The following is a 27196-nucleotide window of genomic DNA, read 5'->3' as shown; positions in this document are numbered from 1 at the left end:
TCTGACCAATGTGAGGCAGCTATTGGAGGACAATAAAGGTCTGCATGCCCTAATCAGCTTGCCGGTGTAAGCCGTGGTTGAGGCAGTCATGTTTACCTGTTTGGTAAGGTTGGAGTTGGCATCAAGGTAAATACCTAGAGTTTTTACATTTTAGGCAATGGGTATATTGTTCCCATCAATGAGGATGCTTGTGTAGTTGGGACTGAGTTTCAAAAGGTTATTGGGTGAGCCGACTAAGAGCAGCTCAATATTGTCGTCATTCAGGCAGAGGCCATGTGTGGCCATCCATGTCTGAATGATGGTGTAGACTTCATTGATCCGTCAGATATCTGTGTCATAGGTGCCTGATAATGTTAGGAGTATCTGGGTGTCGTCTGCATAGTTGGTGTAGGTGACACCCAGATGGGTGTTATCTTCTTTTGCCTTATCCTTCATCTAATAGAAGCTTTTCATCCTGGTCTCTTAGTTTATGTAAGACACCCAGATGGGCCAGTTTGTCGAATAGTGGCTTTGTAAAGATATTGTACAAAGTGGGTGATACTCAGGAGCCTTGTGGGACTCCACAGGTGATGGGGATCGGGTCGGCTGCAGCAATAGGTGAAAAGACATGCATAGTTCTATTTGCAAGGAAATATTGGATCCATGTGACCGCGGAATTTAAGAAGTGTGCTGCCGATGACAAGGGATCACATAGTATTTTATGGTCAACCAAATCAAAGGCTGCCGATAAGTCTAATAGAAGTACAATGGCAACTCTGCTATTGTCTTTTAGTTCGGCGATCTGGCTTTTGAGTTTAACAAGGGCAGTTTCCGTTCCATGTTGGGGTCTGAAGCCAGATTGACGTGTTCCGAGCAATTGGTTTGTTTCTAAATAATCTTGAATTTGCAAGTTTGCAACTCTATCTAGGATTTTCAGTAGGAAGGGGACTGTGGTGCTCGGTCTATAGTTAGTGGGTATTGCTGGATCTAATGTTTGTTTCTTGAGTAGTGGGAGAACCCAGGACTGCTTCGAGTTACTTGGGACATAGTTGCTGGCGAATGATGAGTGTATTAATTTGGTGATGAAAGGGGCTAAATCTCTGCCTGCATCTTTTATGATCTGAGCTGGGCAACTGTCACCTTTACAATTAGAGGGTTTCAATGATGCTATGATTTTTTGAACCTCAGGTATGGATACATTGTTGAATTTAAAGCCTGAGTTAAGGTATGCGGTAGAGGGCGAAGTCGGACTTGTTAGAGGTGAGTTGGTGTCTTTTGTCAGCTATTTTGGTCTGGAGCCCCGTAATTTTGTTAGAAAGCACATTTTGGATGCTAGTGCACCAGGATTTATCCTTGGTGCAGGTATCTGCAGGTGGGTTGGGGTTTTCTAACTCTTTTAAGATGTTAAATAATTCTTTAGTTTTAGATCCTGCTTTGTTTGTTCTGTTGTTGAAGGTTTCGTTTTTGATGTGGATTATCCTATTTTTATAAGTGGCAGTAATGTTAGTTAGGTTGACTTTGTTTTCATGGGAAGGGGTCATTTTCCAAAGTGTTTCCAATTTTCTTTTAACTGTACGTAGTAGATTAAGTTCAGGAGTGAAACCGGAGTTCAGATGTACTCTGGGTTTTCCTTTGCACAGTTTTAGAGGGGCAATGGTGTCTATAGCTTTGGTCATGGAATCATTGTAAATGTCGACCAGCAGCAGGCCCTTTGCTAATAGCGAAGCCCAGGTGCTGTCTAACATCTGTGTCCTGTTCTGTTCAGCCATGGTGTGAGGAATTCGATGCATTTTAGTTTTACTTTAATTTTATTAGGCATATGTCATTGAACAATATTTTGTAATTCAGTACAGAACCAACCAAAAAACATCAACAGGTTTAACCCATCCTCCCCACCCTCCCCGGCGACAAACACGAGGACAGAATCGAGCCCTCACATTCATAGAATAACTGGCAAAATGGGATCAACATACATTAATTAACATGTTATTTCAGGGTGCCTAGGAGTCCCTAAGGCTCATTAAAACCTGAGAGTGAAAACAGTCCGGTGAAGAACATAGAAAAAAGGTCAAGATCAAAGTACAAGGTTCAGAGTTTCAAAGTTTCAGGGTGTCACAGTCTTCCCTTAACAGCACTGCACCCCAATCAAACAAGAAATTATTCATCCTGTCGGAAACTATTGCAGAGATCTTTTCATACGTGAAGATACTCCACAGTTTGGTGTGCCACTCATTTCTGGACGGGGTGGCTTTACTTTTCCACTTCTAAGCCAGGGCTATCCACCCAACCCTCAGCATGGCTTCCACTACCAATGAGGTTTGTTTTCGGGGAGAATCCAACCATATCTTTAGTCCAGCTCAACACTTCAGCCCAGTAAATTTGTATGGACGGACAGTCCCACCACATCTGGTACCATGTTCCCTGCTGGCCACATTCCCTCGGGCAGAGAGGCAAGAACCCCTCCAAACATTCTAGACAGCCTAGCAGGGGGAAGGTGCCAGGCATGCAAAATTTTGAAGATATGTTCCATTGCAGATGTATAGAGGGACCCAGCCAACATCATTTTACATATTGTACACCAGGTTTCTTCTTCAATCTCCTCCCCCACCTTATCTACCCAAAAGCTTTTGAAATGATGTCTTCCTTTAAGGTCTGCCATGGTCAGGGATCTATAAATTAGCTACCCTCCTGATGGTGGACTCTGAAATAATTCTCTCAAAGGAGGTAAGGGGTTTGGAGAGCCCACTGCACCACTTGGGATGGGTCATGATGCCCTTGACACGCAGGTATTCAAACATTGAAAGTGGGGATGGGCCCATGGCTTCTACTAGTGACTCATAATCAATGAAGCTATTGTTTTTGAATAGCTGTGCCGCTCTCTCAAGGCCAATGTCCGACCATTGCTGTGTGTTGTGCAGCCCTACCTTACCCAGGCCCAGTGGTCTCCCCCACAGTGAGCTCAGGGGGGAAGGATAGGTAGAGAGGAGGAAATTGGCTTTGTTACATTTCCACACTTCCCAGAGGACCTCTAACGTGGGGTGAGTTTTAAGGTGGGGGATATCATTGGTTGGGCACCAAAAGACGGCTCTCACCTTCCTGGGGTGTCTATGAGTATCCTCTATGTATGTCCGGTAGGTCCCCATGTCATCCCTCAGGTGCTCCATCATCACCTGGAGCTGTGCTGCTTTGTAATACAACTTGAAATCAGGGATGCCAAATACCACCCAACTCCAGAGGGAAAGTCAGGGTGGTGTGCTCAACTCTCTGCTTTATCCCCCTACAGATAAACTGTTGGACCATGCCCTGGAGTGTCAAGAAGAAGGAGTCTGGCAGGGGAACGGAGAGAGCCGAGAACAAATGCAGGAGCTGGGGGACAATGTTCATTTTAACTGACACCATTCAGCCAAACCAGGATAACGTAAGTGGGATCCAATGCTGGAGATCAGCTTTGATCTTTCCCAGGATTGGGGCATAGTTGAGGGAGAAGAGTTGAGGTCTCTGGGGAGTACGATGCCCAGGTACCGGGTGGATTCACCTTCTAGTCTCATACCACAAGTCGTTTTCTTACCACCCGTTTCTTGGTCCTCCCCTCCCATGGCCATTACACTTGACTTGGAGAGATTTATTTTCAGGCCTGAGAATTTGCCAAAGGTTTGAATTTATGATAGGGGTCGGGGGAGGGATTGCAGTAAGTCTGTCAGATAGCAGAGAATGCTGTTGGTAATCATGATAGTTTAAATACCTGTTCCCCACAATTAAAACACTTTAATTTTTGGTCTAGTCTAATAGTGATAGCTAGGGGCTCCATGGCCAGGCCGTATAGTAAGGGGGAATTGGGACAACCCTGGCTAGTCCCTCTCGTGAAATGGAGGGGGGAGGAGGTGGAGCCATTGACCGCTACCTTCGACATTGGTCCCTTGTATAGGGATGCAATCCATCCTCAAAACTTCTCTCCCAGTCCCATACTCTGAAGTACTTTGTGCATGTAAGGCCATTCAACACAGTCAAAAGTTTTTTCTGAGTCTATTGATAAAAAGGTGGGATCCCAGTCCTCTCTGTGCTGCCTCATGAATGAGGTCTAAAGTTCTCCTTATGTTATTTTCTCCCTGCCTACCAGGAATAAACCCCACCTGGTCCCCATGAACTACAAGGGGCAGGTTCTGCGCTAGTCTATTGGCCCGGAGTTTCGCTAAGATTTTCACATCAGTATTCAAAAGAGAAATTGGCCTGTAGGAGGAACATTGAGCCGGTTTCTTACCCTGCTTGGGAATAACCACTATGAGAGCCGCTATCATTGACTGAGGAAGGGCACCCATATCTAGAGCTCCGTTGAATAGACTGGCCATGAAGGGAGCGAGGTTGAAGCGGAATGACTTGTAAAACCCCTCTACCGTAAACCCATCGTCGCCTGGAGTGGTCTCTCCTTTCATTCCCTTTATGGTGTCTATTATTTCCTGGGGGTGATGGGAGCCTCCATTGGATCCGCCTTTTCTGGGGGGAGGGATAGGATCGGGAGGGAATCGAGGAAACTGTTGACCCATCTCCATGATATTCAGAGGTGTAAAGTGTGTCGTAATACTGACGGAATTCCTCTGCTATATGGGGATTTCGAGGATCTTTCAGTCAACAGTAGGGCACAGAACATTTACTCTACAACTGTTCTTGAGCTCTCTCAACTTCCAAAATAGGATTTTGTTGGCCTTCTCTCCCTTTTCCATATATTTCTGTTTCAGAAATGCCAGCTTCTGTTCCGTTTGGCAGGCCATTAGCGCCCTCAGTTTTTCTTTGAGTAGTTGGAGCTCTGCCCATTTCCCAGGAAACATTTGGGACTTCAGCTTACCCCCCGATTGGATGGCCTCAATTTTCTCCTCAAGTAGATTTTCCTCAGTCTCTCTCTCCCTCATTCTCCTTGTACCCGCTCCAATGAGATCCCCCCACATCTTGACCTTGAAGGCTTCCCAGAACCACAGCAGACCAACTTCCCCATTATCGTAAAGTCCAAAGTATTCCTTTATTGCAGTGAGTAGGTCTTCGGACATTACTTTATCACACAATAGGAGGTCGTTGCATGACCACCTCATTTTGTCTTTGGGAACAGTAGGGTTTACCCATCAACACACTCACCAGGTCATGGTCTCACCATGGGATGGTCTCCACCGAGAACTCGGCTCCCCTATCTTGTAGTGAGGAGTCTACCAGAATGTGATCGATTCTAGAGAATGAAGCATGCACTTTAGAAAAATATGTGAATAGGGATACATGTCCCTGGCCCATCCAGTGTGTATCCACAAGCCCCAGCTCATTGTTAACGTACTGGAAATGGGCAGATAGCCATCTTTGCTGGGGGGTGTTTGAGTAGGAACTTTCACTTTGTCTGTCTTCCTTGGGGCAGAGGACCATACTGAAGTCTCCCCATACAATCAGGGTGAAAGACATGAGTTTGAGCTTAATTCCTTCCCAGTAATGATCTTGGGCCTTGTTAGGGCAGTAGATGGAGATTACTGGCACCTTGGCAACCCTGATTTCCCCTTTGACCATCAAGTTATGGCCAACTGGGTCTTTACGAACCGCTTGGTGTTTAAAGTGCGCCTTCCTGGATACAACAATGGTAACACCTTTTTTTTTTGATGGCCCTGAGGGATGGAATACTTCTTGTAGTGATCTTGCTCTTAGGGTCGGTTCCCCACCCCTCAGCCAGTGGGTTTCCTGGAGGAACATAAAGTGCAACTTTAGGTGATTGAATTCCCTTACCACTAGGGATCGTTTGTGGGGTGAGTTTAAACACTGTACATTCAGTGAGCCCAGTGCTAGTGTTTGCTTTGTATCAACCATCTAGGGAGATTGCAATGGTGTCTCAAACCGTTCTATGTGATATAACTTGTGGTTTCTCCTCCCAGGGTTCGGAATGGATGGGCACGATGAGCCCACATCCCTCCTCCCATGGGTCAGTGTAGAGCCTGTAGCTTGTTAAAAATGAATAACAATGAGAATAGTAACAAACCTTATACCCCCCACCCCACAAGTGCCTGGCTTACCCGCAACATGAGAATAGCTGCTGGGTCAGGCCACCAGTCCTTACCCCACCAGACTTTCACATGTAGCCACACAAGTCATCTGAGCCCACGCCCCCCTATATTGGTCAGACAAGGGGAAAAAAAAATCAACTCACTACATCCCCCCCACTACACCCAACAGAGCACCAAAATGTCACCTCTTTCAGTGAACCCGGTAGGTTCTGGAGCCGGAGGCCTCACCAGCTAATTGTCCATTCCTGATGCCAGGAGCCCAGACCTCCAAACCTGTCCATGAAGCATCGATCCTTCGGGTCGTCATGTGGTCTCCGGCTTGATCTAGGATCAATCTCAAGCCATTGTTCATTTCAAATCCCGGATGGCTTGCTGTGCCCTGAGAGATTAGATAGACCAACGAAAACAGATCTATCCATTGGGAGCTGATGGGGAGCGCGGAGGCGGGGGTCACTCTTCTGAACTTCCTATTGCCTTGTACCCAAACCCTCACAGTGAGACCCACAGTCTTTTGTGATTCTGTCAGCTCCATATCACACTTTTCTGAGTCATTGGTCCCTGGGGCGGATTCTCCTGGGAGCTCCTGCATGACACAGCGGATGTCGTGTTCCGTGACTAGGGAGTATTTGTATCCCTCAAATTCAAAGGAGAGCGAGAATGGGAAGCCCCACCTATGCCAGGACCCTTTTGATTGCAGCCATTTTATTAAGGGGGCGCACAGCCATCTGCTGGCTAACGTGAAAGATGAAAGATCCTGGTAGAAGGTAATACAGGCGTCTCCCCATTCGATCGGGCCCCTTCTTCTCGTAAGCTCTATAATCGGTGTCTTCTCTTCAAAGTAATGAAATTGTGCCAACAATGATCTTGGCCCTCTGGAGCTTGCACCCGCTCTGTGAGCTCTGTCAATCGTGGGTTCGCTAGTATTTCCTTCAGCGAATAACTTACTGACCACTGTGTTGATGAATTTCAAAATGTCTGCCTGGGTCTCACCGTCATGTTCCGGGAAACCAACAAACCTCAAGTTATTGCACCTCTCCCAATATTTCAAATCATCCATATTGAGGGTGCACTTCTCTTCCCACATTTCCAGCTCAGATAGTCTCATGTTGAACTGAGTTTAGAGTAGGTCAACAGATGATTTATTTACTTCCAGGCCTTGTATACGTTCGTCCATGCTATCGACTTTTTTGTCCAGGCCTTCCAGTCTCTTGCCAATGTCCGCCCTTAAACCCCTAATCTCCTCCAATAAGGCCGCCATACGCACTGACCGCGCTTCGTCCTGGACCGTGGTCGACAAAGTGGTCATCATCGGTTGTGGCGCTGGAGGGGGTTGGTCGTGCCAGAATTGCTGTAACGCGTTGGACCAACTCATGGGCGAATAGCGCTGCAGGGGATCCCATTTCTCTAAGTGGCATTTTGGGGAAGGAGGTAGCAGGAGAGTCAGCCATCGCTTTGGTGGCATTGGGGAGACAAAATGCGGGGATGGCCCCGGGGCCGCCAGGAGGTGAAGAGCTCTCAGTGCCCCAGTTGTGTCAGGGTGGCCAGTGTATTCTGGGAGCAATCGGTGACCAGGCAATTGTGCCTTATCTGTGTGTAGGTCTGATCACCTTAGCCAGAGTTCTGCGGTTGGAATGTGGTCTCCTAGGGGTACTGTGGGCAGAGGTGCAATGGGAGGCGTGAGGGAGACCTGGCGTCGTGCTGGGAATAGGAGGCCAGTGCCTTGGGTTGCTTCTTGGGGTTCCAACTGATGGAGGTGGTGCAGATGGTTGGTGGTGCCAGGCCACCATTAGTTCAGTGCCTGAAGGGGCCCCCACTCATCAGCCACAAGGAACCAAACTTTTGCTTGTAGATGGGAAGCCGCCCCTAAAATAGAGCTTATGTGCATTCTGGAGAGTGAGGGGGGCCGAGGTCCAGCAGCGTGGGTTGGCTTATGGGGGCTCTGCCCCGTGGAGAAGATACAGTCTTTGATTATTTGGGTAGGGCTGTGGTTCTGGGTCTCACTCCCCTGTGCTTTGTACCACTGGTGCATGCTCTCCTAGTCTGGCAAATGTTCTTTGGGTGCCAATGGGAGTGTCCTGGCGTCAGGGGACCCAGGATGTCCTGGAGGGGTGGGAGCCTTCAGCGGGTACAGTCAGGGCTGCTTGGGTCCTTAAGCTGTTGTATGGGGTGAGGTGAGTCCGTGGGGGAGTCTTCAGGGGCCAGAATGGTTCGGGTGGTACCTTCTCTGAGGTCTACAAGGGGGTCCCCCGTTATCCCTCACCCCACTCCCTCACCTTAGGCTTTCCTCGCTGGGGATTGCTGGGTCTCCCCTCTTCCAGGCATCCAGCCACAGTAAGCCCCTGTCTGCGTCAGGGGATTCTGTGCAGCTATGTTCAACGGGCTGCTTGGGAGCTCGACCGCTCGCTCTCCATCCTTCAGGGTTCCTCTGTCGTGCGTAGTGGCTTGCCCTGCTTTTCTGGGCTGATGAGTCGAGGTGTGGAAAGCCTCCATTCCGAGCTGAGGCACGGCCTCTGTGGTATAATGTGGCCCCTTCCCTGGGGGTTCTATGGCTGGGGGCAGCCGGGAGCACCTGGGTGGCTTGGAATGCAGGGGGGGAGGTGGCCACTCTGCAGGCCATGCTCCCGATGTGGGTGCTCCATTCGGGTACAGCCGAAGGGCTTCTGTACCTCCAAGTTGCCGGGGGTCTCGGCGCACAAAAATGCAGCCACGGGTGCAGTGGGTCTTCCCCCAGCAGATTCTGGCAAGTTCTCACCACGGGGGGGAGGGCAGTTAGGGAGGGGCTCAGGTCCCTTAAAGCTCCGGTGGCTGCGAGAGCGCTGGAATCAGCCTGTGCGCCCCCTGGTGGCTACCCCGCGTGAGCTTTTTTGAAATTTTAAATGAAATTGAAAGAAGGAAGAACAACCTGAGGAACTTGTGTGGGGCTAATCCGCACACATTTTCCTATGCTCAGCGAATGGCATACACATAACCCGTGTACTCTGGGTGAACATAGCCTACAGGTGACGTCCCCCTGGCCATATTTAGTTTGACTTTACCGACTACCCTCCTCTCAGCTTCCAGAGTGCATCCCTTTTCCTTCTTTGCAATTGTCTGTCCTCTGCTTTCCTTTACAGGGCAGGTTGTATTTTGTAGTGTGATAGAACTGTCTGTTGTGGTAATAATAAAGTAGATATTTTTTTACAACCTTGATTGGACAGTCCCTTTTAGCATTGGGTAATAATTGTATTTTCGCTGTGTTGAAACTAACCAACGATCCACGTCCTTGCCGAGATAAGCCTGCCATTCCGTCGATGTTACCAAACTTGGACAAGGAGGTTTATAATTTGCTTTTGTTAGCAATCTGTTCGGATCCCTTCTGGTATAATAGAGGTGTGGGGCTGATTGATGGATTAGAAACCGATATTTACCCTGGACAACTGGTGCCCCAGAAGTTGCTTCATCACACAGGACTCTATAGGTGAGCCAGGTCGAGTCAACATATCCCAACATTTTAGGGGGGATACCGGGGGTAAGGGGCTGAATCCCATTCAGCTCAATGGTTTTGTGCCACTGAGTGTGGTGGTATTATCCATTTGGTGTGCTGATCCTCAAATTGAAAACCTAAGGGGCCATATTACAAACATTTTGCATTTTGACAAATACAATTGGCCATGGGGCAAACATAATTCTTTCAATGTATTTTGCACCAGAACAAATTGTACACCAGTACTGCTAAGCCAATTGACAAACATTGCCCTGCTGAAAACATGCATTTAAAGAATATGGCGGGTATTATTAAAACTTTGCACCGGTGCAAGAACAATTAGCTTCAGGGCATTAATTGCAAGAAAAACATTGGGCCTCATTACGAGGATGGAGGTAGCCTTGCCAGTGAAACCGGCAAGGCTATCTCCAAACTCGCAACTGGGTCTCTATGTGTTGTGTAGAGAATTGGTAGAATGAACGTCAGTTTGCTTGTGAAACCAGTTGAGGCCCGAAATTATTTGATATGTGATTGGCTGTAAGTGTGCTCAAGGTATTACCCAAATTGTTCATTTACAATTGTTCGAATGAACTATTGACCGAATTTAAAGGGTCACAATTGACCGTATACCGTATATATATATATATATATGTATATATATATATATATATATATTACATGGCCACAGTAGTGGCCATGTAGTTATGGTTAATTTGCAGTTTCCATGGGAAGAGCACTTTTTGGGCGGCTTATAACTTTGCTCTCCCTGGACGAATCCTCACCAAACTTTGCATTAAAAAAGTATTTGGGTCACTCTGAATTTTTTTGCAAAGTTTGGTGAGGATTCGTCCAGGGGGGGCAAAGTTATAGGGGGGGTCCCAAAACGTTTTTTTCCCATAGACATAATGGGAAAAAAACTTTGCTCACGCCTACAGCCCAAACCGCTGGACGGATTTACACCAAATTTGCGGCAGGAGCGGCGGCTTGGCCCCGAAAGCGTGCTTTGCTTTATTTGGTGTAAATCCGTCCAGTAGTTTTTAAAAAAATGACAAAAATGTAAGTGAAAAAAATAGTGATATCTGTGTTCGCTTCATGGACACACGTCCCGGTTCGCTCCGCGGTCAGGACGGTGATTGGGCAAGCAGCTTGCGTGATGTCCGCGGACATCTGACGTGCTCTCTCATTGGATACGGTGAAAGCGTGCAGTGCGTCTGGCTTCAGAGACGCCCGCAATCTTTCTTCCTCGCATGAGAGGCTTTGTATCCCGCCTGCACAGTAAGTCCCCCACCCCCGCTCATGCCCGTGTCTGTCTCCTGTTCCTCCCACCCCCCCACTCATGCTCCGTGTCTTCCCTTTTCCTCCAGCCCCCCGCTCACGCCATCGGCACAGGGTGGCCAGCGGAGGGCCGAGGAGCGGGATCTGCTGCCTGCACACAAACGCCGTGTGTCTTACTCCCTCCCGCCCACCCCCCGCTCACGTCCGTGTGTCTTTATCCCTCCCGCCCACCCCCCGCTCATGTCTGTGTGTCTTTCTCCCTCCCGCCCACCCCCCGCTCATGTCCGTGTGTCTTTCTCCCTCCCGCCCACCCCCCGCTCATGTCCGTGTGTCTTTCTCCCTCCCGCCCACCCCTGCTCATGTCCGTGTGTCTTTCTCCCTCCTGCCCACCCCCCCGTTCAAGCCCCGCTCGTGCCCCGCTCGTCTCGCCAAACCCGCCCACCTCCCGCTCATGCCCTGTGTCTCTCCCCCTCCCGCCCACACCCCGCTCATGCCCTGTGTGTCTCTCCCCCTCCCGCCCACCCCCTGCTCATGCCCCGTGTGTCTCTCCTCCCTCCTTCCCACCCCCGCTCATGCCCCGTGTGTCTCTCTCCCCTTCCCCCACCCCCCGCTCATGCCCCGTGTGTCTCTCTCCCTCCCCCCCACCCCCGCTCATGCCCCCTGTGTCTCTCCCCCTCCTGCCCATCCCCCGCTCATGCCCCGTTTGTCTCTCCCCCTCATGCTACCCCCCGCTCATGCCCCATGTGTCTCTCTCCCTCCCCCCACCCCCGCTCATGCCCCGTGTGTCTCTCTCCCTCCCCCTCCACCCTGTGTGTCTCTCTCCCTCCCCTCCACCCCCGCTCATGCCCGTGTGTCTCCCTCCCCTTTCCCCCCACCCCCGCTCTTGCCCCGTGTGTCTTTCCCCCTCCCCCCACCCCCGCTCTTGCCTCATGTATCTTTCCCCCTCCCACCCACCCCCGCTCTTGCCCCGTGTCTCGTTCAGCCTCCAGCCCACCCCCGCTCTTGCACCGTGTCTCTTCGTCCTCCTGCCCACCCCTGCTCTTGCCCTGTGTCTCTTTCCCCCTCCCGCCCACCCCCGCTCTTGCCCCATGTGTCTCTCTCCCTCCCCCTCCACCCCCGCTCAAGCCCCGTGTGTCTCTCTCCCTCCCCCCACCCCCGCTCTTGCCCTATGTCTCTTCCCCCTCCCGCCCACCCCCGCTCTTGCCCCGTGTGTCTCTCTATCTCCCCCCCACCCCTGCTCATGCCCAGTGTGTCTCTCTCCCTCCCCCTCAACCCCCGCTCATGCCCCGTGTGTCTCTCTCCCTCCCCATCCCCACTCATGCCCCATGTGTCTCTCTCCCTCCCCTCCACCCCTGCTCATGCCCCGTGTGTCTCTCTCCCCTTCCCACCACCCCCGCTCTTGCGCCGTGTGTGTTTCCCCCTCCCCCCACCCCCGCTCTTGCCCCGTGTGTCTCTCCCCCTTCCCCCCACCCCCGCTCATGTTCTGTGTGTCTCTCCCCCTCCTGCTCATGCCCCGTGTGTCTCTCTCCCTCCCCCCTCCCCCCCACCCCCGCTCATGCCCCGTGTGTCTCTCACCCCTTCCCCCCACCCCCGCTCATGCCCCATGTGTCTCTCTCCCCTTCCCCCCACCCCCCGCTCATGCTCCGTGTGTCTTTCTCCCTCCGCCCACTCCCCCGCTCATGCCCCGCTCGTGCCCAGCTCGTCTCTCCCACCCGCCTACCCCCCACTCATGCCCGTGTGTCTCTCCCACCCCCGTGTGTCTCTCCCACCCCCCGCTCAAGTCCGTGTGTCTCTCCCCTCCCGCCCACTGCCCGCTCATGTCCGTGTGTCTCTCCCCACCCGCCGCCCACCCCCGCTCATGTCCGTGTATCTCTCCCCACCTGCCGCCCACCCCCCGCTCATGTCCGTGTGTCTCTCCCCACCCGCCGCCCACCCCCCGCTCATGTCCTGTGTGTCTCTCCCCACCCGCTGCCCACCCCCTGCTCATGCCCCGTGTGTCTCTGCCCCTCCCGCCCACCCCCGGCTCATGCCCCGTGTATCTCTACCCCTCCAGCCCACCCCCCGCTCAGGCCCCGTGTGTCTCTCCCCCTCCCGCCCACCCCCCGCTCATGCCCCGTGTGTCTCTCCCCCTCCCGCCTACCCCCCGCTCATGCCCTGTGTTTCTCTCCCCATCCCGCCCACCCCCGCTCTTGCCCCGTGTGTCTTTCCCCCTCCCCCCACCCCCGCTCTTGCCCCGTGTCTCTTTCCCCCTCCCACCCACCCCTGCTCTTGCCCCGTGTCTCTTTCCCCCTCCCGCCCACCCCCGCTCTTGCCCTGTGTCTCTTTCCCCTTCCCGCCCACCCCCACTCTTGCCCCGTGTGTCTCTCCCCCCACCCCCGCTCATGCCCCGTGTGTCTCTCTCCCTCCCCCTCCACCCCCGCTCATGCCCCGTGTGACTCTCTCCCTCCCCCACCCGTGCTCTTGCCCTGTGTCTCTTTCCCCCTCCCGCCCACCCCGCTCTTGCCCCGTGTGTCTCTCTCCCTCCCCCACCCCCGCTCATGCCCAGTGTGTCTCTCTCCCTCCCCCTCCACCCCCGCTCAAGCCCTGTGTGTCTTTCTCCCTCCCCCCACCCCCGCTCATGCCCCATGTGTCTCTCTCCCTCCCCTCCACCCCCGCTCATGCCCCGTGTGTCTCTCTCCCCTTCCCCAACCCACGCTCTTGCCCCGTGTGTCTCTCCCCCTCCCCCCCACCCCCGCTCATGCCCTGTGTGTCTCTCCCCCTCCCGCCCCCCCGCTCATATCCTGTGTGTCTCTCCCCCTCCTGCTCATACCCCGTGTGTCTCTCTCCCTCCCCCCTCCCCCCTACCCCTGCTCATGCCCTGTATGTCTCTCTCCACTTCCCCCCACCCCCCGCTCATGCCCAATGTGTCTCTCTCCCCTTCCCCCCCCGCTCATGCCCCGTGTGTCTCTCTCCCTATCCCCACCCCCGCTCATGCCCAGTGTGTCTCTCTCCCTCCCGCCTACCCCCCGCTCATGCCCCGTGTGTCTCTCTCCCTCCCCTCACCCCTGCTCATGCCCCGTGTGTCTCTCTCCCCTTCCCCCATCCCCTACTCATGCCCCGTGTCTGTCTTCTGTTCCCCCCGCTCATGCCCTGTATCTGTCTCCTGTTTCCCTCATGTGCCGTGTCTGTCTCCTGTTTCCCCCCACACCCCCCGCTCATGCCCCGTGTCTGTCTCCTGTTCTCCCCACCCCTGCTCATGCCCCATGTCTGTGTCCTGTTCCCCCCACCCTCCGCTCATGCCCCTTTTCTATCTCCTGTTGCTCCCCACCCCCCCGCTCATGCCCCGTGTCTTTCTCCTGTTCCCCCACCCCCTCATGCCCCGTGTCTCTCTCTTGTTGCCCCCCACTCCCCCGCTCATGCCCCGTGTCTGTCTCCTGTTCTCCCCACCCCCAGCTCATGCCCCGTGTCTGTCTCCTGTTCCTCCCACCCCCCGCTCATGCCCCGTGTCTGTCTCCTGTTGCCCCCCACACCCTCTGCTCATGCCCCGTGTCTGTTCTCCCCACCCCCCGCGCATGCCCCGTGTCTGCTGTTCCCCCCACCCCCCGCTCATGCCCGTGTCTGTCTCCTGTTCCCCCTACCCCTCGCTCATGCCCTGTGTCTCTCCTGTTCCCCCCAACCCCGCTAATGCCCCGTGTCTCTCCTGTTGCCCCCCCGCTCATGCCCCTTGTCTCTCCTGTTGCCCCCACCCCCTGCTCATGCCCCGTGTCTGTCTCCTGTTGCCCCCCACCCCCCGCTCATGCCCCGTGTCTGTCTCCTGTTGCCCCCACCCCCCGCTCATGCTCTGTGTCTGTCTCCTGTTCCCCCATCCCCTGCCCCGTGTCTGTCTCCTGTTGCCCCCAACCCCCGCTCATGCCCCGTGTCTGTCTCCTGTTGCCCCCCACCCCACGCTCATGCCCCGTGTCTGTCTCCTGTTGCCCCCCAGCCCCCGCTCATGCCCCGTGTCTGTCTCTGTTGTTCCCCCCACCCCCCGCTCATTCCCCGTGTCTGTCTCGTGTTCCCCCCACCCCTTGCTCATGCCCCGTGTCTCTCTCCTGTTGCCCCCCACCCCCCGCTTATGCCCCGTGTCTGTCTCCTGTACCCCCCCACCCCCGCTCATTCCCCGTGTCTGTCTCGTGTTCCCCCCACCCCTTGCTCATGCCCCGTGTCTCTCTCCTGTTGCCCCCTCACCCCCCGCCCATGCCCCGTGTCTGCCTCCTGTTGCCCCCCCGCTAATGCCCCGTGTCTGTCTCCTGTTGCCCCGACCCCCGCTCATGCTCCGTGTCTGTCTCCTGTTCCCCCCACCCCCTGCTCATGCCCTGTGTCTGTCTCCTGTTGCCCCCCATCCCCCGCTCATGCCCCGTGTCTGTCTCCTGTTGCCCCCCACCCCCCGCTCATGCCCCGTGTCTGTCTCCTGTTGCCCCCCAACCCCCGCTCATGCCCCGTGTCTGTCTCTGTTGTTCCCCACACCCCCCGCTCATTCCCCGTGTCTGTCTCGTGTTCCCCCCACCCCCTGCTCATGCCCCGTGTCTCCCTCCTGTTGCCCCTCACCCCCCGCTCATGCCCCGTGTCTGTCTCCTGTAAACCCCCACCCCCCGCTCATGCCCCGTGTATGTCTACTGTACCCCCCCACCCCCCACCCATGCCCCATGTCTGTCTCCTGTTGCCCCCCGCTAATGCCCCGTGTCTGTATCCTGTTCCCCCCACCCGCTCATGTCCCCTGTCTCTCTTCTGTTGCCCCCCACCCCCTCTCATGCCCCGTGTCTGTCTCCTGTACCCCCCCACCCCCCGCACATGCCCTGTGTCTCTCTCCTGTTGCCCCCAACTCCCCGGCTCATGCCCCGTGTCTGTCTTCTGTTCCCCCCACCCCCCGTTCATGCCCTGTGTCTGTCTCCTGTTCCCCCCACCCATGCCCCGTGTCTGTCTCCTGTACCCCCCACTCCGCGCTCATGCCCCGTGTCTGTCTCCTGTTGCCCCCCACCCCCCCGCTCATGCCCTGTGTCTGTCTCCTGTTCTCCCCACCCCCGCTCATGCCCCGTATCTGTCTCCTGTTCCCTCCCATCCCCCGCTCATGCCCCGTGTCTGTCTCCTGTTCTCCCCACCCCCTGCTCATGCCCCGTGTCTGTCTCCTGTTCCTCCCACCCCCCACTCATGCCCGTGTCTCTCTCCTGTTGGCCCCACCCCCCGCTTATGCCCGGTGTCTGTCTCCTGTTGCCCCCCACCCCCCGCTCATGCCCCGTGTCTCCCTCATGTTCCCCCCACCCCCGCTCTTGCCCCGTGTTTCTCTTCCCCCCACCCCCGCTCATGCCCCGTGTCTCTCTCCCTCCCCCTCCACCCCCGCTCATGCCCCGTGTGTCTCTCTCCCTCCCCCCACCCCCGCTCTTGCCCTGTGTCTCTTTCCCCCTCCCGCCCACCCCGCTCTTGCCCCGTGTGTCTCTCTCCCTCCCCCCACCCCCGCTCATGCCCAGTGTGTCTCTCTCCCTCCCCCTCCACCCCCGCTCATGCCCCGTGTCTCTCTCCTATTGCCCCCACCCCCTGCTCATGCCCCGTGTCTGTCTCCTGTACCCCCCACCCCCCGCTCATGCCCTGTGTCTCTCTCACCTTCCCCCCACCCCCGCTCTTGCCCCGTGTGTCTTTCCCCCTCCCCCCACCCCCGCTCTTGCCCCGTGTGTCTCTCCCCCTCCCGCCCACCCCCGCTCATGCCCCATGTGTCTCTCCCCCCGCCCACCCCCGCTCATGTCCTGTGTGTCTCTCCCCCTCCTGCTCATGCCCCGTGTGTCTCTCTCCCTCCCCCCTCCCCCCCACCCCTGCTCATGCCCTGTGTGTCTCTCTCCCCTTCCCCCCATCCCCGCTCATGCCCAATGTGTCTCTCTCCCCTTCCCCCCACCCCCACTCATGCCCCGTGTGTCTCTCTCCCTCCCCCCACCCCGCTCATGCCCCGTGTGTCTCTCTCCCTCCCGCCCACCCCCTGCTCATGCCCCTTGTGTCTCGCTCCCTCCCGCCCACCCCCCGCTCATGCCCCGTGTGTCTCTCTCTCTTCCCCCACCCCCGCTCATGCCCCGTGTGTCTCTCTCCCCTTCCCCCATCCCCCGCTCATCTCATGCCCCGTGTCTGTCTTCTGTTCCTCCTGCTCATGCCCTGCATCTATCTCCAGTTCCCATCATGTGCCATGTCTGTCTCCTGTTTCCCCCCATACCCCCGCTCATGCCCCGTGTCTGTCTCCTGTTCTCCCCACCCCCTGCTCATGCCCCGTGTCTGTGTCCTGTTCCCCCCACCCTCCGCTCATGCCCCTTTTCTATCTCCTGTTGCCCCCCACCCCCCCGCTCATGCCCCGTGTCTGTCTCCTGTTCCCCCACCCGCTCATGCCCCGTGTCTCTCTCTTGTTGCCCCCCACTCCCCCGCTCATGCCCCGTGTCTGTCTCCTGTTCTCCGCACCCCCCGCTCATGCCCCGTGTCTGTCTCCTGTTCCTTCAATCCTCCCACCCCCCGCTCATGCCCCGTGTCTGTCTCCTGTTGCCCCCCACACCCCCCGCTCATGCCCCGTGTCTGTTCTCCCACCTCCCGCTCATGCCCCGTGTCTGTTGGTTCCCCCCACCCCCCGCTCATGCCCCGTGTCTGTCTCCTGTTCCCCCCACCCCCTGCTAATGCCCCGTGTCTCTCCTGTTGCCCCCCCACTCATGCCCCTTGTCTCTCCTGTTGCCCCCCACCCCCCGCTCATGCCCCGTGTCTTTCTCCTGTTGCCCCCCACCCCCCGCTCATGCCCCGTGTCTGTCTCCTGTTGCCCCCACCCCCGCTCATGCTCCGTGTCTGTCTCCTGTTCCTCCCCACCCCCTGCTCATGCCCCGTGTGTCTCTCTCCCTCCCCCCACCCCCGCTCATGCCCCGTGTCTCTCTCCCTCCCGCCCACCCCCTGCTCATGCCCCTTGTGTCTCTCTCCCTCCCCCCACCCCCGCTCATGCCCCGTGTGTCTCTCTCCCCTTCCCCCATCCCCCGCTCATCTCACGCCCCGTGTCCGTCTTCTGTTCCCCCCGCTCATGCCCTTTATCTGTCTCCTGTTCCCCTCATGTGCCATGTCTGTCTCCTGTTTCCCCCCACGCCCCCCGCTCATGCCCCGTTTCTGTCTCCTGTTCTCCCCACCCCCTGCTCATGCCTCGTGTCTGTGTCCTGTTCCCCCCACCCTCCGCTCATGCCCCTTTTCTATCTCCTGTTGCTCCCCACCCCCCGCTCATGCCCCGTGTCTGTCTCCTGTTCCCCCACCCGCTCATGCCCCGTGTCTCTCTCTTGTTGCCCCCCACTCCCCTGCTCATGCCCCGTGTCTGTCTCCTGTTCTCCCCACCCCCGCTCATGCCCCGTGTCTGTCTCCTGTTCCTCCCACCCCCCGCTCATGCCCCGTGTCTGTCTCCTGTTGCCCCCACACCCCCCGCTCATGCCCCGTGTCTGTTCTCCCACCCCGCGCTCATGCCCCGTGTCTGTTGGTTCCCCCACCCCCCGCTCATGCCCTGTGTCTGTCTCCTGTTCCCCCCACCCCCCGCTAATTCCCCGTGTCTCTCCTGTTGCCCCCCTGCTCATGCCCCTGTCTCTCCTGTTGCCCCCCACCCCCCGCTCATGCCCCGTGTCTGTCTCCTGTTGCCCCCCACCCCCCGCTCATGCTCCGTGTCTGTCTCCTGTTCCCCCCCACCCCCTGCTCATGCCCCGTGACTGTCTCCTGTTGCCCCCCACCCCCCGCTCATGCCCCGTGTCTGTCTCCTGTTGCCCCCCACCCCCCGCTCATGCCCCGTGTCTGTCTCCTGTTGCCCCCAACCCCCGCTCATACCCCGTATCTGTCTCTGTTGTTCCCCCCACCCCCGGCTCATTCCCCATGTCTGTCTCGTGTTCCCCCCACCCCCTGCTCATGCCCCGTGTCTCTCTCCTGTTTCCCCCCACCCCCCGCTCATGCCCCGTGTCTGTCTCCTGTACCCCCCCACCCCCGCTCATTCCCCGTGTCTGTCTCGTGTTCCCTCCACCCCCTGCTTATGCCCCGTGTCTCTCTCCTGTTGCCACCCACCCCCCGCTCATGCCCCGTGTCTGTCTCCTGTACCCCCCACCCCCGCCCATGCCCCGTGTCTGTCTCCTGTTGCCCCCCACTCATGCCCCGTGTCTGCCTCCTGTTCCCCCCACCCGCTCATGTCCCCTGTCTCTCTCCTGTTGCCCCCCACCCCCCTCTCATGCCCATGTCTGTCTCCTGTACCCCCCACTCCGCGCTCATGCCCCGTGTCTCTCTCCTGTTGCCCCCCACCCTCTGCTCATGCCCCGTGTCTCTCTCCTGTACCCCCCCACCCCCCCGCTCATGCCCTGTGTCTCTCTCCTGTTGCCCCCCACTCCCCCGCTCATGCCCCGTGTCTGTCTTCTGTTCCCCCCACCCCCCGCTCATGCCCCGTGTCTGTCTCCTGTTCCCCCCACCCCCCGCTCATGCCCCGTGTCTGTCTCCTGTTGCCCCCACCCATGCCCTGTGTCTGTCTCCTGTACCCCCCACTCCGCGCTCATGCCCCGTGTCTCTCTCCTGTTGCCCCCCACCCCCCCGCTCATGCCCCGTGTCTGTCTCCTGTTGCCCCCCACACCCCTGCTCATGCCCCGTGTCTGTCTCCTGTTCTCCCCACCCCCGCTCATGCCCCGTATCTGTCTCCTGTTCCCTCCCATCCCCCGCTCATGCCCCGTGTCTGTCTCCTGTTCTCCCCACCCCCCTGCTCATGCCTCGTGTCTGTCTCCTGTTCCTCCCACCCCCCACTCATGCCCCGTGTCTCTCTCCTGTTGGCCCCACCCCCCGCTTATGCCCCGTGTCTGTCTCCTGTTGCCCCACACCCCCCGCTCATGCCCTGTGTTTCCTTCCTTTTCCCCCACTCCCTGCTCATGCCCCGTTTGTACCCTGTTCCCTCTCATCCCCCGCTCATGCCCATGTGTCTCCCCTGTTCCCACCCACCCCCCGCTCATGCCCTGTTGTGTTCTTTATACACCCCGCCTTCCCTTTCCATGGTGGCCATCTTGGTAAAAGATTTTCCTTCCTACAGGCGTCCCGGTGTAGGAAGGAAAATCATTTTGTCTTTTTTTTATCACCCGGCGTTCCCACTTTCAGGACATAAGATGTTAGTGGTCTTCATCTATTGAAAAGGATGTTATGGTGACGTTGCACTAATAAAAACCTTTAAAATTTTGTAAAAAAAAAATGTTACAGGGACGTTATGATTAAGTTACACTAATAAAAACCTATGAAATTCAACAAAAGAACTTTGTTAAAGGGACGTTATGGTTAAGTTGCGCTACTAAAAACCTATGAAATTCCCTGACCATGGCCTGTGGTCATGGGCAGTGGCCAGATTATCCGGGTCCGGGTCCGGGTCAGGGCCAAAGGACATGAAGCAGACAATTTGGCCAGCAATGAGGTAAATGTGGGCATGGCCTCCAGGGGCTGGCTATGTGTTAAAGTTTTTCAAAATCAGGATAGGTTTGAATGGGAAAAATAACTTTGCTTGTGGCTACATCCTGAAGTGCTGGAAAGAATTGCAGCAAGCCTTCATGAGGAGCATCAGCAAGGACCTCAAAGCATGGTTTTGCAAATCTGTCCTGTGTCTTATTTTTATTGCACAAATTACAACACACCTACAGGAGAAAGGACCTGAAAGCTTGCTGTTGCAATTCTGTCTTGTGGGCAGTAAGCCTTGACCCGGCAATGACAAATGCCTGCTCTGATTTACTTATTGGGGCATAAAAGCATGGGCGAAGCCCTAGGTTTACATGAGAAAGAAAATTCTGATTGGGGCTGCAACCCGAAGTGCTGGACTGGATTGCAGCAAACTTGCGCGAGGAGCATCATCAAGGACCTGAAAGCATCCTTTTGCAGATATGTCCTGTGTTTTACTTTATTGAAAGTGTCAAAAAGTAAGTACAAACATAGTGATATAACTTTGCTGCCTGGGCAGTGGGCATGACCCTTGGCAAGGACACATGTCTACTCAGATTTGCCTATTAGGGAAAGCGGCATTTTCAAAACACTGGCCATTACTCACTTTATGAGGGTATAGTGAACATGGAACTATGATTCATGGTAGGTGCAGTGGACAACTGGAGTGGTTTGGTGGGGCTTGGTGAAGGTCGAGCCTTATGCCCTAAGCAATTCAACCATGAATAAAATCTTATTTATTCTTATTTATCCTACTATCCCATGTACTGCACTTTCCCCTCTCCCTTCCCCCTCACACTTTTCACTTTCCCCCTTCCCATGGACTTGTGCGATCTGAATGACACCAGGCCTAGTAGGATCGTTATCTTTCTTCCCCTGTTCCCCCTCCCTTGCCTTGTCGCGTCTTGAAACACTTGTGTATAGGCGCGTTATAAATGCCATATAATATCATATCATATCATATCATGTCATATGATATCATATCATTTCATGACTTCCAACCCCAGGGACATTATGTGTAAGTTGCACTAAGAAAAAACTATGAAATTCAGAGGAAAAATAAGGGACATTATGCAAGTAAAATGGAAAAACACATAAAATGTGTCAGTTATGGTATGGTATGCAGCCATAACTCGCACCACCACCATGCACTGCTAAGTGTGAGAAACCAGAAGGTGTCTCATTCGCTAGTCCCCGATGATCTGTCATGCAGGTGGGCACGACATGGCCATCGCTTTTGGTACAGTTCCTGGGGTGGACCAGTGCGGGAGGATCACCTGGATGAGGGGTCTTTGGGGACTGGGAGTGGGACACTGTATAGTGAGACATGGTATCCCCTTCCCTGTAACACCTTTTCCCCATCCTACCATGTAGGATATTTCGGAACTCAATCCCTCCCGCCACCTTTCCGACACAAACACTTTCTCACAGACAGCTCACTGTGAGAAAAAACGGACTAACACCCGAGCTGTACACCTGACATGCCCCGACACAAGGTTCAGGCAGCGTCAGGCAATTGCTGATAATTACCCACCTGACTTCCCTCACACTTCCCGACATTGGATAAAAGGCAGAGCACAAAAGCACACTCTGAGCAAGGTAAAATACATCAGGAAGCAGCAGTTGCAATATGGCAGCTTAATACGAGGAGAAAGACAGCAAGACCAGAGAGGGTTTCAAGGAGGGATGTGCCGTTGACCTTTTCAGAGAAAAAATGCTAATTTCACGAGCCTTCAAGAACAAGAAACATAAGACCTAGAATTAAAACTGAAGAAATGTGAATTGTGTGTTGGAGGTACCCGGGGCTCTCCCAAGTCGATAACCAAGGCGGGGGGAGTGTTTGCCGCTGTAGTACTGTTCTTGACTCGTACAACAAAGCAGTGCCAGTAAACTCAGCACAGCCGGTGAGTCTGGGAGACTGCTGGCAGACTGGTCTGTGTTAGAACCAAGGTTAGAAGCGGCAACATTCTATGAAGAAATCTGAAGAGAACAGTGTGTGAAGGGATGCAGGGTGAATCACCTAAATTGAGTACTTATGAGAGGAAAATAACTTTGTGTTTTGTTTTTGATACATCAGACACTCTGAATCAAGAGACTTTGATAAGTAAAGAGACTTGGGCACAGAAGACCCTGATGCTGGTAATGGAATGGTATCCATGTACCGAAGAAGCCTGAGAGTGTGCTATGCTCAAGTGAACTGGCTTGTCCCGTGCTGAAAATGTGGGGAAGGGAGGCCAAGGGCCTGAACATCCTGACATATCATTTGCTCCCATCTGTAGATTTAGGATTAGATAGACGTTTATCACACCCTTTTGAAGTTCAATAAACACCATTGAACTGTTGTTACTTGTGTCTGTCTTACTATTGATACCATACATTACTTACATAAGACTTACACCCACGACATCAAATATGAAATCCACAATGGCATCATTGATGGCATCACGGATGACATCACAAATCATATCAATGTGAATGACCTTGACACACCAGAAAGGCCCACCCAGCCCATGGCAAAGACTCCAACTCACCCAAAAGCAAATTAACCACAACAGAATCATGAACAACACCATTCCGTAAGAGTGCACCTCAGACATCCCCCCACCCAACATTACAGCCCATGACCAAGACATCAGAAGGTTAAACATCAGTGTTCACCAATAGTCATAGGACATCACTCCAGATGACCTTTCGTTAAGCTCCATGACACATCAAGCAGTACAATGCAACACGTCCCTTTCATGGAACCCATGGAATGAAATCTCTCACCACACCCCCGCCTGCACCCACCACCCCTGCATAGCCACCCAGCATGCACCTGAGAAAAACAGCAAGTAGCCACACATGCACGATAGCAACCGCATGAGCAACAATCACCTTTAACCACACACAGCCAACTCCATTGCACCAGGGGTGACCATACACTTTATTGCAAATATTGCACATTTCATCACAGAGGTAGCATGAGTGTGTAGGTCACCATGGACAGCACAGAATAAAGGCAAATCTGCCCATTAATGTCACTCTACATGATCAACAGGGAGCCACCACACATGAGGTGAATTCCGTTCACTTCTTGGAAAAATCCATCATCACATACAAATATTCCCAACGGTGACAGGCTGCAACAATGTATCTGGGAACAAGGAGAGGGCAGACACAGTCAGTGGCCAAAATGGGAAATGTGATACCATCCCCACCCACAGCTAGCAGCAAGACAGGTGGATAGAGCCATTCTAGTGAAGAAGTGTGTTTACATCAGATGTAGATGTCCAGAACATTAGACTTGTGACAACATCCCTAACCCGTGCTTGGCTCTGACACTTGATTATTACACACGGATGCATATGTTTATACATGGGCTCACAATGCATACATTTGGTCATCATGGGACAAAGGGTTAAATGCATAATTGCAACATACCCACCTGCACTACGAATCTTGTAGCAGAACCGTCTGATGCCCACAGTACACACCTTCCAGACCCTCTCTGGGCAAGAAACTGAACAGGACCACTTGCACCTATTCATGACATCCAAAGAAGGACCCATGACCCCCACACATTCTGAGGAGCCATCGGATGCACGACTCCCCCTACTCTAAGGTCAGTGTGTACCCCCAAGATGTAGGCAGGCCGTGGCAAATGTGCACAGGAATGCATGACAAATGACTACCTCATACCCACGTACCAATACTTCACCCTCATGGAATACCATGGGCATAACCCATCCACTTCCAGACCTGACATTGCTATATGTACTGACTCGCCCATGCATGGACACTACAGAAGGAGATGAAGACCTGATGTATATATCCATGGGCACCTAGGCTTCGTGCCTGTGCATACCACTCCCAATGGCTGCATGGCCTGACATGCACATTTTCGATGGAGTGGACACACTGCCTCCGGCACAGGATTACTAAACTTATACACATGGATTCATATGTGCACCATGATACAGCTGAACAGACGAGCCAAGCACACTCATCGGGAAATTAACACAAATGCCACCCATGTGAATGATTAGCAACACCATGCAAATGGACACACCTGTCATTACCAAGTGCAGGCTCAGGCCCTACAACATCCCACACACCACAACCTACATGTCCACATGGCACAAACACTACATACTGGGCATGAGTCGAGGATAGCACATGGATGAATGTGTATTGTGAGCAACAGCATGGTGAGTAAAAACCATGGGTTAGAAGATGCACACATGCATGAGCAGTGGAGGAAAGGATGAAAGGGGAATGCTTAACAGAAATGGGGAGTAACACAATCAATATACAAGGCACACACTGTGCAGGAAGAGTGAAATGGGATGTACACATTAGGCACTAACAAATACCTTCACAGGGCTCCCTCTGACCCTGTTGAATCACTTTGCTCCATGACTACCAAGTCCACCTCTTCTTCCTTCACCTCACCATGAAAGTGACACTGGCCTTGCAAGTTGGAGGAAAAGGAGAAGGGAGGGCTCACTGTTTGTCCATGCTGGCCACCACTGGGCATATGAGTCAGGGAGAGCAAGAGGACACAGAACCTGTGAGGCGAAGGGGATGTCTTTGGCTGTGACAAATGATGTTGGATGACATAGAAAGCATCCTTGCTCACCCTCAATTTCCTTCTATCAGTGTGCAATTTATCCTTCAGCCCTGCAACCCCCTCCCTCAAAGCCCTCTGTTCGTGTGACTGTCTCTCCCCTGCTTCCCTCACTTCACTTGCCACTTCCTGAAACCCCACCCTGATGCCTTGCAGGACACGCAGCAACTGTTCATTGTAGGCCACACTCGCAGCTACAAGTATGGGGACCTGCGCCATGGTGAAATGCGGCTGGTACTCTGAAGGTGCTGGGGCGAATACAGTGTCTTCCATAGGTGATGAGCTGCAGCCAACGCTGATGGTCCATGTTGCTCAAAGGCTAGCGGGTTCCCCCTTCTAAAGGTGTCACAAAACACAGACGTGCCCCACACCGGGGGGCAGGTGGGGTACACTCCCTGTACCCATGTGCTAGCCCAAGCACTTGTAGGTGGGCAGGAGTCCCAGTTGGAAAAGGGAATGGTACCATTCTAGTAGGAGAGGTGGTCTCATGTAGCTGGTTAGGGAACACATGGATGGGGCAGGTGGACAACTGGAGCAGAAGGAGGCCATGTATACCCTGCTTGCTGCCACTGAAATCCCTGTTCATGCCACACTTGAGCCTCCACCCCTGACGTGTACTTCCTGTGGGCATGTCGCAGATCTCACAAATGTATCATCATGGGCCATTGGGGTCACTGGCAACAGAGGCTGCAGGATATGATATGATAGGATTGGCTATTTATAATATGCTTAATACCCAGAGGTTTCTAAGCACAGACCCGGGGATCGAACCTGTGGTGCTCTGTGTCGTCTTGCTTCCAAGGCAAGCATGTTGCCCCTGAGCTATCCTCCCAAGACAGTGCAGTGAAAGGGACACTTGAGGCAATGCACGCACCAAGGGGCATACAGCGAAGGCATGCGATGCACACCTGATGACTACACAGGTAAGAGACACCAGACACATTGGCACATGTGGATGGAAAGTTTACGCTATTGAGCATATGTTGTTGTGTAGACATTCATGTGGCACACATACCCAGAGAACGAAGTGCATGTGACGGTAATCATTGACAGACCTTAGCAACCGATGAGGCGGGGAACTACTACCGGGCATTTGCTGTGGTCTGTCAATGGACGAGCGCCTCTGGTAGTCCTCATGGCAAATCCGCCATAGGACACAGAGTTCAAGACAGCTGATGCCGGCACGCAGCATTTGTGCCTGCCTCCAGCAGCTTCTGTGCCTTGATGGCAGTGACACACCGAGGTCATCCCAGGGCTTCTTTGCCTCTTTGCTGAAGACCCTGTCCTCCGAGATACCTCAGTGATATTTACCCAGGACATGGCCCATACTGCTACTTTGGTGTGCAGCAGTTGTGACCAGTGAGGTGCCCATACCTGCTGAGCACCTCTGCCCCAGGACCTTCACCATCTGTTGGCTGAAGATGGTGTTTCACAAAACTGGAGCTGGAGAGGAGGGATGATCCCCAGATTGGTGAAGAGTCATACTGCATTTTTTTTTGGGTCATGATAGGTGGCCCTGACTGCTGGGTGGCAGCAGTCATGGGTGGTAGTGCAGCTGGGGACCGCTGCTGACTGGGGTCCTCCACAGGTTCCATGTGGGAGGAGGGCCCCATTCCTCATCTTCCATGTCAGGACTCGGTAGTGGTCATGTGCAAGAGTGGCCATGATGTCCCCACCAGGGCGAGTGTGGATGCTGTGCTCAGCAGGGTGCTCTGGTGCAGGTGGAGCTAGCTGTGTGTTTCTGGCTCATGGTGCCCCCACATTCAGGGCTCCACTGGTGGGTGAGGCAACTGCAATCACCCTCTGTGAGTTGCCAGCCTCTGCTCCTTGTGACCCTCCTGCACAGACTAGAGGATCCCTCCCGTGGGTCTTTTGTATTCCTGCCTACATGGATTTTCATGCTCGCTACCATGTCAGGTGACACCAACATGTAACTGTATGGTCACCCTTTATGTGAATTCTAAGGCCCATGGTTTCTAAGCATGCTCACTGCTACCATGACACCAAGCTGAGCTGGATGTTGCAACATGTGTTGGCGGGCAATCTTAATCTGTGAGCATTGGCACACTTTGTCGGGGTACCTTGAATGATGCATTCAGGTAGCCTTGACTCCCCGATGCAAAAACGGTGGCATGGGCACATACACAAATGTGCACGGGCACGCAAGCACACATTGGCATGTCCTTTTGCCAGATGTAGCTCACGCATCCACTGGGCTGCAGCAGTTGGTGTTGCACATACTGGGCAGTGCCTTGACCTTGGCGACATCTGCACATGCCAGGGATTGCTTCATACTCCCAAATAGGGAAAACAATGCAGTATACATGCGGGATAACCTGTATGATGCACTGTGTCATGGAGGTATGTGCATGTGCCATGGGTACCTGTGACTCATGC

This window comes from Ambystoma mexicanum, chromosome 3q (genome assembly GCF_040938575.1).
Source record: "Ambystoma mexicanum isolate Mex_15411 chromosome 3q, UKY_AmexF1_1, whole genome shotgun sequence".
In the NCBI taxonomy this organism is placed as follows: domain Eukaryota; kingdom Metazoa; phylum Chordata; class Amphibia; order Caudata; family Ambystomatidae; genus Ambystoma; species Ambystoma mexicanum.
This window is presented reverse-complemented; position numbering follows the sequence as displayed.